The sequence below is a fragment of the Emydura macquarii genome, unplaced genomic scaffold (genome assembly GCF_026122565.2).
Source record: "Emydura macquarii macquarii isolate MOO-44397 ecotype Brisbane River unplaced genomic scaffold, CSIRO-AGI_Emac_v2 contig_2321, whole genome shotgun sequence".
Taxonomy (NCBI): domain Eukaryota; kingdom Metazoa; phylum Chordata; order Testudines; family Chelidae; genus Emydura; species Emydura macquarii.
Window position 1 is genome coordinate 2,415,918 of NW_027132458.1, and position 13,690 is coordinate 2,429,607.

The window sequence follows — 13,690 nt, forward strand, 5'->3', positions numbered from 1 at the left end:
AATGGCTTTCCAGCAAAAATGAGAACTTACACAAAATTTCATTCTGATTGAAAATTTTAATTTTACAAAAATTTTTAGTTAAAAGGTTCTTGTTCTTGAAAATTAAAAATGTGTACTAAAAGTTTTTGGAAGATAAAATTATGTGGTTTAGATGTCAAAATGTAAAGACTTTTTTAGTGGGAAATTTTGGAGCACTTTTAACACCTTTCATAGAAAACCAGTTGGCAATTTTGACCAACATTAGCTCTACTACCAGACTTCAGATGCATATGAAGTTAACAATATTTAGGCTTGGGCATTAACTTTTTGTTTGAAAAATTTTGTCATGGTCATGTGACAGAAATTGTTACGGTGGTGTGACAGACTGACAATACCCTGCCGTATCCTGGATGAATTGTACTGAATTAAATTAAACCTCATTGAATTAGGTTTAATTCCTTTAATGCAATTGTATTATGGAATTGTATGTAACTCCACTAGCAGAAGGGGGATACTAATCTAATTCCTCTGGATATTAATTCCTTTGGAGCCATCCCCTGGTGAGGTCTGCATATACTAGTTCATTTTAGATTCTCCAGGTACCCAATAGACAAAGGATTTTTGAATAAATACCCTGGTTTTAAGCAGACTCAGTGCCTTCTGCCTGATCCAGCAAATGGACAGGACCTCTAGTCCAAAGAGGGTCCCAATCTTTAGAGAAGGGTTGGAAGGACTGGGCTTACTGAGGCCGCATAAAACTGTGTGCTTGTTCTGAGCTGAAGCTGTGATTAACTTGAAATCACAAGGAAACCCCTTGGGTTGAGTATTGAAGGACTGCTACTGCCAGAGCCCATGTTAGAATTGGGGTGATGGCTGTGAAGCTTATTAGCATGCACGGAGGTTTTTATTGTTTTTTTTCTGTCATGCTTTTACCTTACAAATAAAATAGGTATGCATAAAAAGAACTATGTGGTAACTGTAGCAATGGGCAATCATACAGTTTAGCCATCTATGAAGAAAAAGCAGGCTGCCTATCTCTGCTGAGGATAACAGTAAAGGCAGGGAACTGTGCAGCCTGGTCAGGAAGGAGAGAGACCTGTGTCTCCATCCAAGAGAGGTGATGGCTGGGGAGCCAGAAACCTGACAGGCTCCCGGTTATAGTGGCGTGGATGGGGGCGATACAGGCACAGTTGTGTTAAACTGTGATAGCAGTTTGATTTTAAGCAGACTCATCTGTGTTAAATGGTTCATTTTGTGCCTTGCTATAGTACGGCAATATAACTACCATAAACTTTATAATTAGGGCCAAATGACACTCTTTCATACGAGTTTGTGCCTATCATTGGCATCAGTGCCTGAGCTGCCTGCAGGCTTCCAAGGATAGGTCTTGGCTTCTGAAGTTCACCTTGTTCTTACAATCAATGGATATAATGCTTTCAGGGTAGAATAGGAACAAACTGATTGAGATACCATTGCTACACCTAATAGCGTATGATGGAGAAAAATGATTAAAAAGGAGACTTTATTGTTCTTAAAAGGATTATTTATTTTTTTTAGAGGGAGAACATTTCCAAACAATCTCATGGGGGTGAACTTGCTCCACAGTTAGTAACTAGGATGTCAGAAAAATGTCCACAATAGTTAGTTACTTTTACTGGCTGTCTCAAAGGGAACAGATAAGCCTTTACTGCTCATAGCAGAGTCAATACAGGGTCAGCTGAACCTAAACACACACAACTTTTAGCCCGTGATCCCTCATTTCTTACTGGGGGTAAGGGCCAGATTTCACCCCTATGCACAGCATCTTCGACACCCTGCCTACAGCTGACTATCATGTTTTCCATGTGGCCTGGGGATGGGTGAGAGAGCCTGGCCAGGCCAGCTACATGTGGGGAGAGGGGCTGGGGCAACCGGCTTGGCCAGCTCCAGGGGGGGAATATGCTCATCTCTGGCTTCTGGCCTGGCCAGGGATGGGGCCTCCAAGAGAAGAGGAGCAGGGGCTAGGGCCAGAGTTCAGGAGCTCATGTGGGGACCCCAAATTGGCCAGGGTCCCTGCGCACAGGCCCCATTGGCCCATGTGGTAATCCGACTGTTTAGGTGCTCCTTGAACACCGGTGCCCCTAAGAATGTGCTTACTGTGCCTAATTGGAAATCCAGCCCTGCTGGGGGTACAAATTTAATCAACACAGCTAACTTAGTTATCTCAAGATATCATGGAAAAAACTTAATATTTGGCCTCATTCATTTCAATTTTCATGCTGAGAAGCCTCACAGCACAGTTGTCATGAGAGAGAAATTATTCTCATATCAAGAGAAATAAATGCTCAAATTCAGTGTCTATCTCAATTCTTACATTGTGAGATTAACTTTTTACTTACATACTTAAATTAATTAATGGTAAATATTTTGAAATTCAGCATCATATAATGGTCTTGATCCATAAATGCAGTGAAATTAACTTAATTCTGGGTTATAAACTATTAGTTTGTTATAGTGGTAGTGCCCGCTGGCCCCAGTCAACTATGCAGCCTTTTGTACAAATGCATAGAATAACATGGTCTTTGTCCTAAAATCTTATAATCTGTCATTCATAAAATCAGGAAAAAAGTTTGTGTCTACAAACACTGTATATACATATCTAAGTTACTTTCTGTGTAGCTAACATTGGTGGTTTTGCCTTATTCTCACTTAAAATATTTTTTTAAATTTATTTCTTTACTTATTTTCCATAGATTTCTCCCTAACCTTCCAAAATGGCATTGAATCAAATTAAAGTACAGCTAGAAAAGGCTTCTGAAACAAAATGGTTATATGTTAGTCACCACTGCCTAGTATGACTGCCAATCGATTTTTTTCATAGTTTTAACAAAAACTACATCGTCATGTTGTTCACTTATTGCTACCATTTCTGTGTAGTATTTCCATTTAGTCATTACTGTTTGTTGAGTGAAGGGAAACTAGTATTTCTGTTAGTAAAGAATTTCTCTTAACATAAAATACAAAGATTTGATACTGCTCTAACATGTGCACATACATTTTGCCAAACTCTCTTACAATAATCATGACATTAGATTTGAATGTTAAGGCCTTTTTCCCAAATAAAGTTCTTATGGAATCCTGGTGCTGTCTGATCACACATTGACTGATTACAGACTTCTGTTCCTGTGGATGTAAAATAACTGATCTGGGAAACCCTTTCTTAAAAAACTATTTAAATCAGCATTATAGACAGTGCTGCATAGCTATACCTATTGTAAAGGTTGCTTAACAATTTTCATCATAAGCTCCTGTTTTCAATTGCTTATAACTTCGCCAGACTTTAACTGTTTTCCATGCCTCTTCATCAGCAAAATTTGTTTAGCTAATTCAAAGAATGAGATTAAGGAAAAATAGATTCCCCCCCTCACTCCCCCACACCTCCGGTGTTAAATTTTCCCCCCTAGTGGTTTCTTTGGAGAGCCCTAGCACCTCCATATTTTGCAGCAAGAACGAGAAATGTGGTAGAAGGATAGGGCTGCGTGTACAGCAGGATATCTTTGGCTGTCCCAGTGAAAATCTCAGATTTTGTTGATTCATAACCTTCTACAAATTGTCATTTGTACATGCTTAATAGTTTGTTAGCTGTTTGCTGTTAAAATATTTGAACATTCCATCTGCACTAAGCATCCTCCAGCCTACAAGAGCTTCTTGTGAGTCAACAGCTGCTGCTTCTCCTTCTCAGCTGCTGGAGTCCCACCTGTTGCTTCTGCCTCCACCCCCTGACTTACTTAAGCAGGCAGTCTGCAAAGCAGGCAGCAGCGCTGAGGGAAGGAGAAGCAGCAGTTGTAGGGATAGGGGAAGGAGGAGCTCAACTGGCAGCCAGGTGCCCTGCTGCTTCTTCACTGCCAGAGGGAGCCCTGCCTCCTTGCTGCTGGGTGTCCCCCCCCTCCCCCCAGAGGAGTCCTGAAAAATCTGGAGGGGCAGGGCCAAAAGCAGTCAAATTTAAATTCCTGTGCACAGCCCTGAGCTTAGCCATATTAGGCCATAGGCTTAACAACGCTTGACCTGAGTGGGTGACCTAAGAATAACACTGTGCCTGTAAGGTCACAAGAGTACTGCAAAAGATGTGTCAATGGGTGATGTTACAGGAAACTAAATTGCAATAGATGGCAATGTATTGTCCAAGATCAGGAAACATCTAATTGTAACATTGTGGCATGTGGTCCTGTCCTGCCTGCCGGTTACATGTTGTGTGTAGATGCTAATGAAAATAAACGGTACTAAGAAACAACATATAAAAATGGGGAATCCCGATATTCATGGGATGTGGAAGTACAGATAAATAAACAAGGGTTGAAGTTCTCATGCATATGGATAAGGTGTTAGGTGTGGTCAGAACAACAATATAAAAAAGGTTTGCTGGTTGGGTAAAAGTAGGAAGACCCCAAGGAATGATCCCATGGGAAACTCCACCTGGAACCATGCCTCTATTGATAATCTGTTGAGAGATCCATCAGATCGTAGAATATCTTTGAGGATGTGAGTATGATTACAGTCTTAGTCATTGCGTGGGTTTTCGTAGGATGTATATATGTATGGGTAATTATAACTTTACTTATTGCTTTAATAAAACTGGTAGTACAAATAAGATTTTTATACTTGTAATTGTGTCTGTGATTACTATGCCTGGTCTTCATGTGTTCCTGGAGTCTCCAAATTTGAGAAAAGCAGCAGAGGTGATTTTCACTCTGTTGAGCTTGAAACTATAGCAATAGGAGCTGAACCCACAATAGTTTAATGCAAAATTGCTAAATTAAAATTAAATTTAAAAAAAGGCAACAGTTTGTTTGTTTGTATTACTATAGCACCTGGGAGCCCTAGTTATGAAGCAGAATCCCACTGTGCTAGGTGCTGTACAAACACAGAACAAAAAGACAGTCCCTGCCCCAAGGAGCTTACAATTTAACTATAAAACAAGAGACAACGGACAGATGCAAAAAGAAGAGTACAAGGAGACAATCATGCTGTGTATCAGTGTGATACACAGAGGTATCTGCACATCAGCAGCCTACAATACGAGTGTTTCATAGGCATCACGGCAAAGGAGAGTTTTGAGGAGGGATTTGAAGGTAGGTAATGAGGCAGATTTGTGGATTTTTACAGGGAGCATCTCCCAAGTGTGTGAGGTAGTATGGGAGAAAGCATGAAGGTGATGGTGTTTGAAAATTTAAAAAATGGGCAATGGAGGCTGGCATGGGCTGATTGGAGGTGAGCATGGGTAGTGAATGAGAGATGATAGGTTGGGGATAGATTGTAAAGGGCCTTGAAAGTTAATACAAACAGTTTGGATGGAAAGTGCTATATAAATGGAAGATGCTCTTATAACCTGGCAACTAATGACTGTGTTATCAGCCTATGGATATGGCTACGGGTCATTACAGCTCCCATTTGTTGTGCTGTTATGTGTTTACAAAGGATTTCTAAATCTGTGTTGTCAGGCCATGCAGGATCTTTTTTATCTCTGTAAATTAACCTATTTTGAAGTCATTCTTAGTCTGCAACCAAATCATCTCATTAAAATGTTCAATGTTGATAAATGCAAAGTAGTGCACTTTGGAAAACAATCCCAGCTATACATATAAAATGATGGGGTCTAAATTAGCTGTTACCACGCAAGAAAGAGATCTTGGAGTCATTGTGGCTAGTTCTCTGCAAACATCCATTCACTGTGCAGCTGCAGTCAAAAAAGCAAACGGAATGTTGGGAATCATTAGGAAAGGGCTAGATAAGACAGAAAATATCATATTGCCTCTTTATAAATCCATGGCACGTCCACATCTTGAATATTACGTGCTGATCTGGTCGCCCCATCTCAAAAAAGATATATTGGAAAGGTACAGAAAAGGGCAACTCGAATGATTAGGGGTATGGAAAATCTTCTATATGAGGAGAGATTAATAAGATGAGGACTTTTCAATTTGGAAAAGAGATGACTAAGATGGGACATGATATAGGTCTATAAAATCATGATTGGTGTGGAGAAAGTAAAAAGAAATGTTATTTACTCATAACACAAAAACTAGGGGTCACCAAATAGAGTTAATAGCAGATTTTAAAATGAACAAAAAAGTATTTCTTCACATAACGCACAGTCAACCTGTGGAACTCTTTGCCAGAGGATGTTGTGAAGGCCAAGACTATAATAGGGTTCAAAAAAGAACTAGATAAGTGGAGGATAGGTCCACAAATTGCTATTAGTCAGGATAGGCAGGAATTGCTGTTTGCCAGAGGCTGGGAATGGACAGCAGGGGATGGATCACTTGATGATTTTCTGTTCTATTCATTTCCTTTGAATCACTTGGCATTGGACAGTGTCAGAAGATAGGATACTGGGCTAGATGGACCATTGGTTTGATTCAGTATGGCATTCTTATGTTAAAAGAAATATATTTCTGTATTATAGCTTCCAGTTCTACTGACCACAGATGTTTTTGTCTGCAGGTCTATGAAGAGGGGTCATATTTATACATGTTAGATGAGAGCTAGTCTTGATAGTTACTAGAAATTTTCAAATGCTTGGTGTTAACAGTAAATTAATCACAGAACTTTTTCACTTGGAAAGATGCGAAGTGCTGTATTGACAGTAGAGGGCAGTCTGAAATCATTTAACAATGAACACTGCTGCACATTATCAACTGGTCTTTTTGTCTAGACATGTACATAAAAAGGGCAACTTTGTATGATTTAAGGAGGTGGAAAGGATAAACTGTCACCATTAATTAAAGAAGGCCAAGTTTTATTTAAATTAATGTGTTGTGCTCATGGAAGTTGCTAGATTAATGGTCCAAGAGCATTGTCTGTTTATCCAGAGAACAGGTACAGCAACGGATGTCGTGTATGCTTCCCAGCTCCATTGCACCAGTGCACTGCAAACCTGACCTGGAGCATCATCCTCTGTAGATGAGAGGAATGATCAGTCTTTATGCTCATCCTTAACTTCTTGAAAAGCTCTGTATCCCATTACCAAAAAGCTTTCGCACAAGATTTGATGGATTTTAAGTATTTGGAAAAACTGGAGGTTGCTAAAATAGGAAACACAGTAGCAGTAATGTTGACAGTGGCAGAACAAGAGGGAGAGGGAAGAAGAGTGTTGCAGAGGAAAGATATGGAGGTCATTTTTGGCCATGTTTGGGTTGTTAGTGAGACATCCAGGAGGAGAAGGCAGACCAGCAGAGATGTGGGACTGTCAGAAGTAAGGAGTGTGTTATTAGTGTATAGATGGCAGTTCAAACCGTGTGAGCAAAGGATACAATATAGGGATAAGGTGAAGAAAGAGAAGGGGCGGGTAGGGGTGGTGGGACTAAGGACAGAAACGGGGAAGAGGAATACCCACTGAAGGAGTGAATGGTTAAAGAGATAGGAGGAGAACCAGGAGAGGGTGATGACATGAAAATTGAGGGAGGACAGGATATTACAGGTGCAATCAACTGTTTAGAAGTAGCAGAGAGGTGGAGTAGGATGAGGATGGAGTATGGATCCTGAGATTTCACCAAGGAGAATAGAATCATAGAAATCATAGACTCATAGAGGATTAGGGTTGGAAAGGATCTCAGGAGGTCATCTCAGGAGGAAATGTAGGACTGGAAGGGACTTTGAGAGGTCATGTAGTCTAGCTTCCTGTGATAAGGCACTGAGGTAAACCTAGACCATCCCTGAGAGGTGTTTATCCAATCTACTCTTAAAAACCTCCATTGATGGAGATTCCAAAACCTCCCTTGGAAGCCCATTCCAGAGCTTACCTGCCCTTATAAAGTTTTTCCTAATATCGAACCTAAATCTTCCTTGCTGCAGATTAAGCCCATTACTTCCTGTCCTACGTGCAGTGGACATGGAGAACAATTGATTACCATCCTCTTTATAACATTAACATTATTTGAAGACTGTATCAGGTTCCCCCTTCCATCCATCTTCTTTTCTCAAGACTAAACATGACAAATTTTTTTAACCCTTCTTCCTAAGTCAGGTTTGCTGAACATTTTATCATTTTTGTAGTTCTCCTTTGGACTCTCTCCAGTCTGTCCACATCTTTCTAAAAGTGTGAACTGAACACAGTACTACAGCTGAGGCCTCATGAGTGCTGCGTACAGCAGGACAATTATTTCCTGTCTTACATACAACACTCCTGTTAATACACCCAAAAATTATATCAACCTTTTCACAACTGCATCACATTGTTTACTCTCCTTTAATTTGATTCACTATAAGCCCCCAGATCCTGTTCAGCAGTACTACCTCCTAGCCAGTTATTCTCCATTTTGTAGTTGTGCATTTGATTTTTTCTTCCTAAGGTGAAGTACTTTCCACTTGTCTTTACTGAATTTCATTTTTTTTTACTTCAGACCAATTCTCTAATAGTAATAAGGAATCACGCTGGGAAAGTTTTCAGTGAAGAGGGCAGAATTGAGGTTCAAAGAGTTTAAGAATGGACTTGGAGAAGAGGAATTTGAGGCAATGGTTGTAAATGGCTCTTTCAGTGAATTTAGAGGTGGAGGGAATCAGAGAGATGGGGCGATAGCTGCAGAGGCAGAATGGGTTCACAGGTAGCTTTTTGAGGATAAGTGAAAATGGTACATGCTTTTATTTTGATGTGAAAGAGTCAGAAGAGAGTGAGGTTACTGGTGAGGGAGGGGGATGAAAGTGAGGGCCAAAAGAAGTTAGCAGCTGAAGGGGGAGAGTCAAAGGGGTAGGTGAGAGACCTTGGAGATGGTGAGAGGCAAAGCAGGAAAGGTCTTGGATGGAAAGATGATCACAACAGCTCACATCAGTTTTCTATTGAAAAAATGGCATGGAGGTGGGTTTTAGGAGGGAATAAGAATTTGAAAATGAGGAATGGGAATTTCCAAGGAGTTAGCCACCTTGGTAAGTGGGGAAACTGATCCAGCCTTGAATGTCAAGAGTTAAAGTTCGGGGGCAGGAAAGCCAGGGATTGGGGGCAATATGAAACCTTAAGTCTGTGAGGAGAGAGAAAGAGGTGTATGTGTCCAGATATCAAAATCTGAAAGCACGGTGATAATGGGGGAGTGTAGGAGCTGGTGGTAGATGACAACAACATGAAGAAGGGGCCTGGGAATAAGGGAGCTTTTTCTTAATTTTTTTTTTTCTTTATGCACCCTAGCTATTGTTACTAATTATATTTTTGATAATGCACAGAATGCTGCTTCAGCATCATATGTCAATTAATTCTCCATTAGTCTGGAGATGCCTGCAATTGTTTCATTCCCTAAGCAGAAAAGGAAATGGATCTACTGAAGGTTTTCTTTAGCAGATGAGAACACGGTGACTGAGCTGCCAGACTGGTATGCTGGTTTCCAGCATGTGCATATTACCAACTTTTAACCAATTCTTTTCATTACAGTAAAATGAACAGAAGTTTTTCAATGCCCCTCTATATATAGGGGAGGAGAGGGGCATTGAAAAAACTTGTGTTCATTTTACTGTATACATATATATATATATATATATATATAGGAAAGAGCCTTTTCATTCCTATGAGCAAGTGGTAATTTGCTAACACTAGGTGGCATTATATGGAAAGAAATGGGCAGATTATTATACTGAGTTGTCCAATACATACTGCACTGCTGTTAAACCTCTAACTCAGAAGCATCATCGGTTGTGTGGAAAATTTTGAATAGTGTTGTTCAGGGTCAAAATTAAATTTAGGTTTAAAGAAGGAAAATAAAGGCTAGTGAGGCTGTAAAAAGAGATTGTTGGGAAGATATTAGCAAAACTTGGACACCACCTGTAATCTATAGAAGCTAGTTTTACAGAATGAGACATTTGGGCTTTGGCAATTGCTTTATTTTTTGCCTGTGGCTATTTTAAATATATGGTATCTCACCACAGGATTGTTGGTAGCTATGTGTAGGAGTGTCTGTGGGAATTTACATATATAAAAAATCTAATGGAGAAAAAAAACCCAACGCAGTAGCTCCCTAACTCACACAGAGGAGCAGAAGAATTATAGATAGACTGAAATACTGATATACTATAGCAGCATTCCTCTGGCATCAGTTAATACAAGTCTGCATATTAAAGTGTAGGACATTCATGTTAATATCTAAAGAAAATGTAATTCTGCATATATAAATCATATATAAATATATATATATATATATATATAAATTTTCTTTTGTCACATCTCTTACATATCCTGTGGGCTAGATCTTTGGGCACAGTGCCACTCCATCAGTGAACTTTGTCCACAAAACCTAAGTAAACGGCTGCAGGAAAACCACAGTGGAATCTGACTGATTGCTGCAGCAGTGTTCAGCTGGTACTGGGGCTTTTACACAACATTCTTTTTTTCTGATGTAGCAGGGAAAGTGGGTGTGGTTACTGAAAAGGGATGTAGGATGAATTTACACTATGCAGATGCTGGCCTAGGTTTTGGCCTCTTGTGGCCTACATGTTGGTATAACTTAGAGATTTTCTAATACAACATAGAGCATGGCACATACAGAAGATAATGCAAGTGAAAGGTTATGTCACTTTTGTACACCACCACTTGTATTTTGTGTATTTTGGGATTACTTGAGAGGTGTACCCTCTGTGCAGTGTGTGTGTATCATAACAGCTGTAGTGTAGCAAAAATCTGCTGGTATTTAGTATATTCTCAGGAGTTCTTAGCTTCTGATTGAGTGTTGCTTATGCGTGGATTGTAAGAGAGTGTAGCAGAAAGTATAAAAGTCCTTATCTCATAGAGGAGAGTCTTAAAGTATCACTGAACACCAGTGTAGATCAATTAAAAATAATCACAGGTTTAAATAAAGTTACTGTTTACTTTCCTAAAATACTGATTAGTGCCCCTTCCAGTGGTTTTATATGGCTGAACTAGATGGCAGAGGCAGTGAAGTGTTTGGATTCTTGAAGTATGTATGGAACAAGTATTACTGGCTTGGTGGCAAATATCCCAGCTCATAAACTAGTTAGTAAAGATTTTGATTAACTGCTTGTGCTCCAAATTCTTACTAGCTGTCTCATACAACAAGACCTTTTCTGCCTCTATACCTGTTCTTCGTTATAATGGTTATGGTGGTGTTACTGTGCATACTGTATTGTCATGTTTTTCCACACACAAAATGCAAACAGATATTCAGCCAGTGACCTTGATTTTTGATTGAGAACCACAAAACAAGAAAGAACAAAAATCAAGTCTCCAGGAGAAAGTTCTTAGTGTGTGTCTTCTCTGACAGCCTATAGGGCAGCGAACATAAAAATGGCTGACACTCCCTGCAGAAAGCAGAGTCCTTACTTAAAAGGACTTAAAAGCATAGTAAAAAGAAACAAAGGCATACATTATACATATACACTCTTAAGCCAGTATAGACTGTTGAGCTGCATTGTAACAAAGTTTCATTCTTGTAATTTGATTAATGAGTAAGGGTGCTAGAGGAGCATAGTAATTTGTGAGTGCAAAGAAATGCTAAAGAATGTCCTATTTTTAGGAAGTATGAAGTACAGCAACAGACAGACATTCAGGATTTATGTAAGACATTCCTAATCTTGATCAGTAATCATTACTTGTTCATTACCTAATGCACATAAATTATAAGACACACGGTATGTAACAAGTAGCCAATTTCGGAAGAGCAAAGAGATGGACTAAATTTGCTAGCTAGTCTCATTGGTTTGGTTCTAACAAACTTCCTGATTAGTTGTATGAATGGCAGTTGTAAATGTCAGGGTAGGACACCAAAAAGGACTGACTGCCAGTAGAGACAAAGCAATCAATTATTCTGTTAGCATCCCTAATTTTCAAGCACCAAGGCTTGCAGTTTGCATTTATTAAACAGAAGTCTCAGTATATGACCATACAGTTTTTGGCATCAGGTGTTGTCTTCTAATAAAAAGGTATAGAATCATAAAAGTTAGAGGTGGAATATTCCTTTTTAGACCATTCTTTCCAGGCCCTCACCAGTGCCAGATTGTCTCCTTATAGTATGTTTTGTATATATATTTACACTATTTTGTGAAGAAGGCAGTGGATTTCATTTTAATTTACTGGTGGCGTGCTTTGATAAGTGAAGAACAAACCTTGTCAGTAAGCCCTGGTTTTGCTATTTCTCCTAAAGAAAAATGTTATAAGGGAGCTCTTGCCAAATTCTCAGCCTTGCAAACATCACTTAGTGCTGCTAGAGCAGCACAGAGGCCTTAAACCTGCTCTAAGTGGGCAGATAAGGATTCCTCCAGCAAGGAAGAACCCTCAACTGGTGTAAAACTGGTGTAACCAGTTCTGCAACAGCACCTCATATCCCAACCAGCCCTCAGGGGAAGTGTTTTGGAGACCAAAGGAGGTGGGGCTATAGTGCAATGTGCTCTGAGAATCGTTGCTGGCATAATAGGTCTTTAATGGGCCAGTCCTTCGGCCCCTAGCTAGCCTCAGGATTGGGGGAGGAAGAAAAATGGAAAGAAAAATAATTTAGAGCCACCTTTACTTCTCCCACCCTTCCGCTCCATTGAACAGTTGCTCAGCACAATTGAGTATTGAACCCCATAATCTAGCATAAACAACAGGTGTGTGTAGCCGGGGTCATGCAAAGCTTTTAAAAACCTACAAAAGTGCATTTGCAATTTGCATATAAGCAAGATTCTGCACTGCAGAAAATCTTACATTTTATTTCATAAACATAGGCATCTGCTACTAATTAAAGTAGCAGTATATAATTATACCCTTTCTTATTAGAAGATATGGAGTCTGACAGTTGCTTAGATACAAAATAAGCAGATTGTCTTTTGCACTTTAACAAGCACAGGGAGCTGGAACAACAGAATTGGAAACTTCTGTATCATCTTCAGTAAATGTGCCCAGGAAAAAGATGTTTAATCTCATTGGTAGTTCGTAATTTTAGCTGTAAGTTTGTTCCATTGCCTCTTCTCTCTCTTTCCTATAAAATACTACAAACCTAAAAACACCTATGGAGAGAGGAGAACATTTCCTGTGGGGAAAACATTAAAAAGAAGGAACAACAGTGCAGTTAATAGCCCCATTAATAGATCCCATTTTCCAGGTTTTTCATTTCCTTAAATATACATTTTTCTTTCTGTTATTGATGTTTTGAAAATATCAAATAGTGCAGCATGTACAGCTGTTACAGATATCTACAGATAAATTGAAATTTAACAAGCGATGTTCGGGCAATTACTGTAACACTTAAAAGAGACAGATACTGCAAATTTTGGTTACCAGATTTTATGGTTTTAAGCTCTCAGCCAAAACACTGTCACAATAAGATGAAATAAACTCAGAGCTGCCCTAACAGAGTCACTGTTAGTGTCATGAATCTTCTGATGAAAACTGCGTTAGGAAAACATGTTACTTTTGTCTCACAGAACTTAGGTCATTGCACCCTGACATGTACAGTTCAACAAATGACCTTTTCCTTTCCCACATTCTGCTAACAATCCCCAATTTTTCTTGCTCCAGGAGTCCACAGTTCTGCTGATACAACTGCAATCATAGTTCCCTTGTTATTAAACTGTAGGGAATGCAATCAGAGTAGTTAATGCCATGATAATCCTCTTGGGCCATTCACTTATTTTTCAAGATCTTGTGAGGATTGCTGCCCGTACACGCGATGCTGTCTGTAACGGATATTCTGCACCATAAATCTCTGGAGAAATATACAGAGTGCACCCTCAAGACACTGCATACTTCAGCGCAGCGCAATAG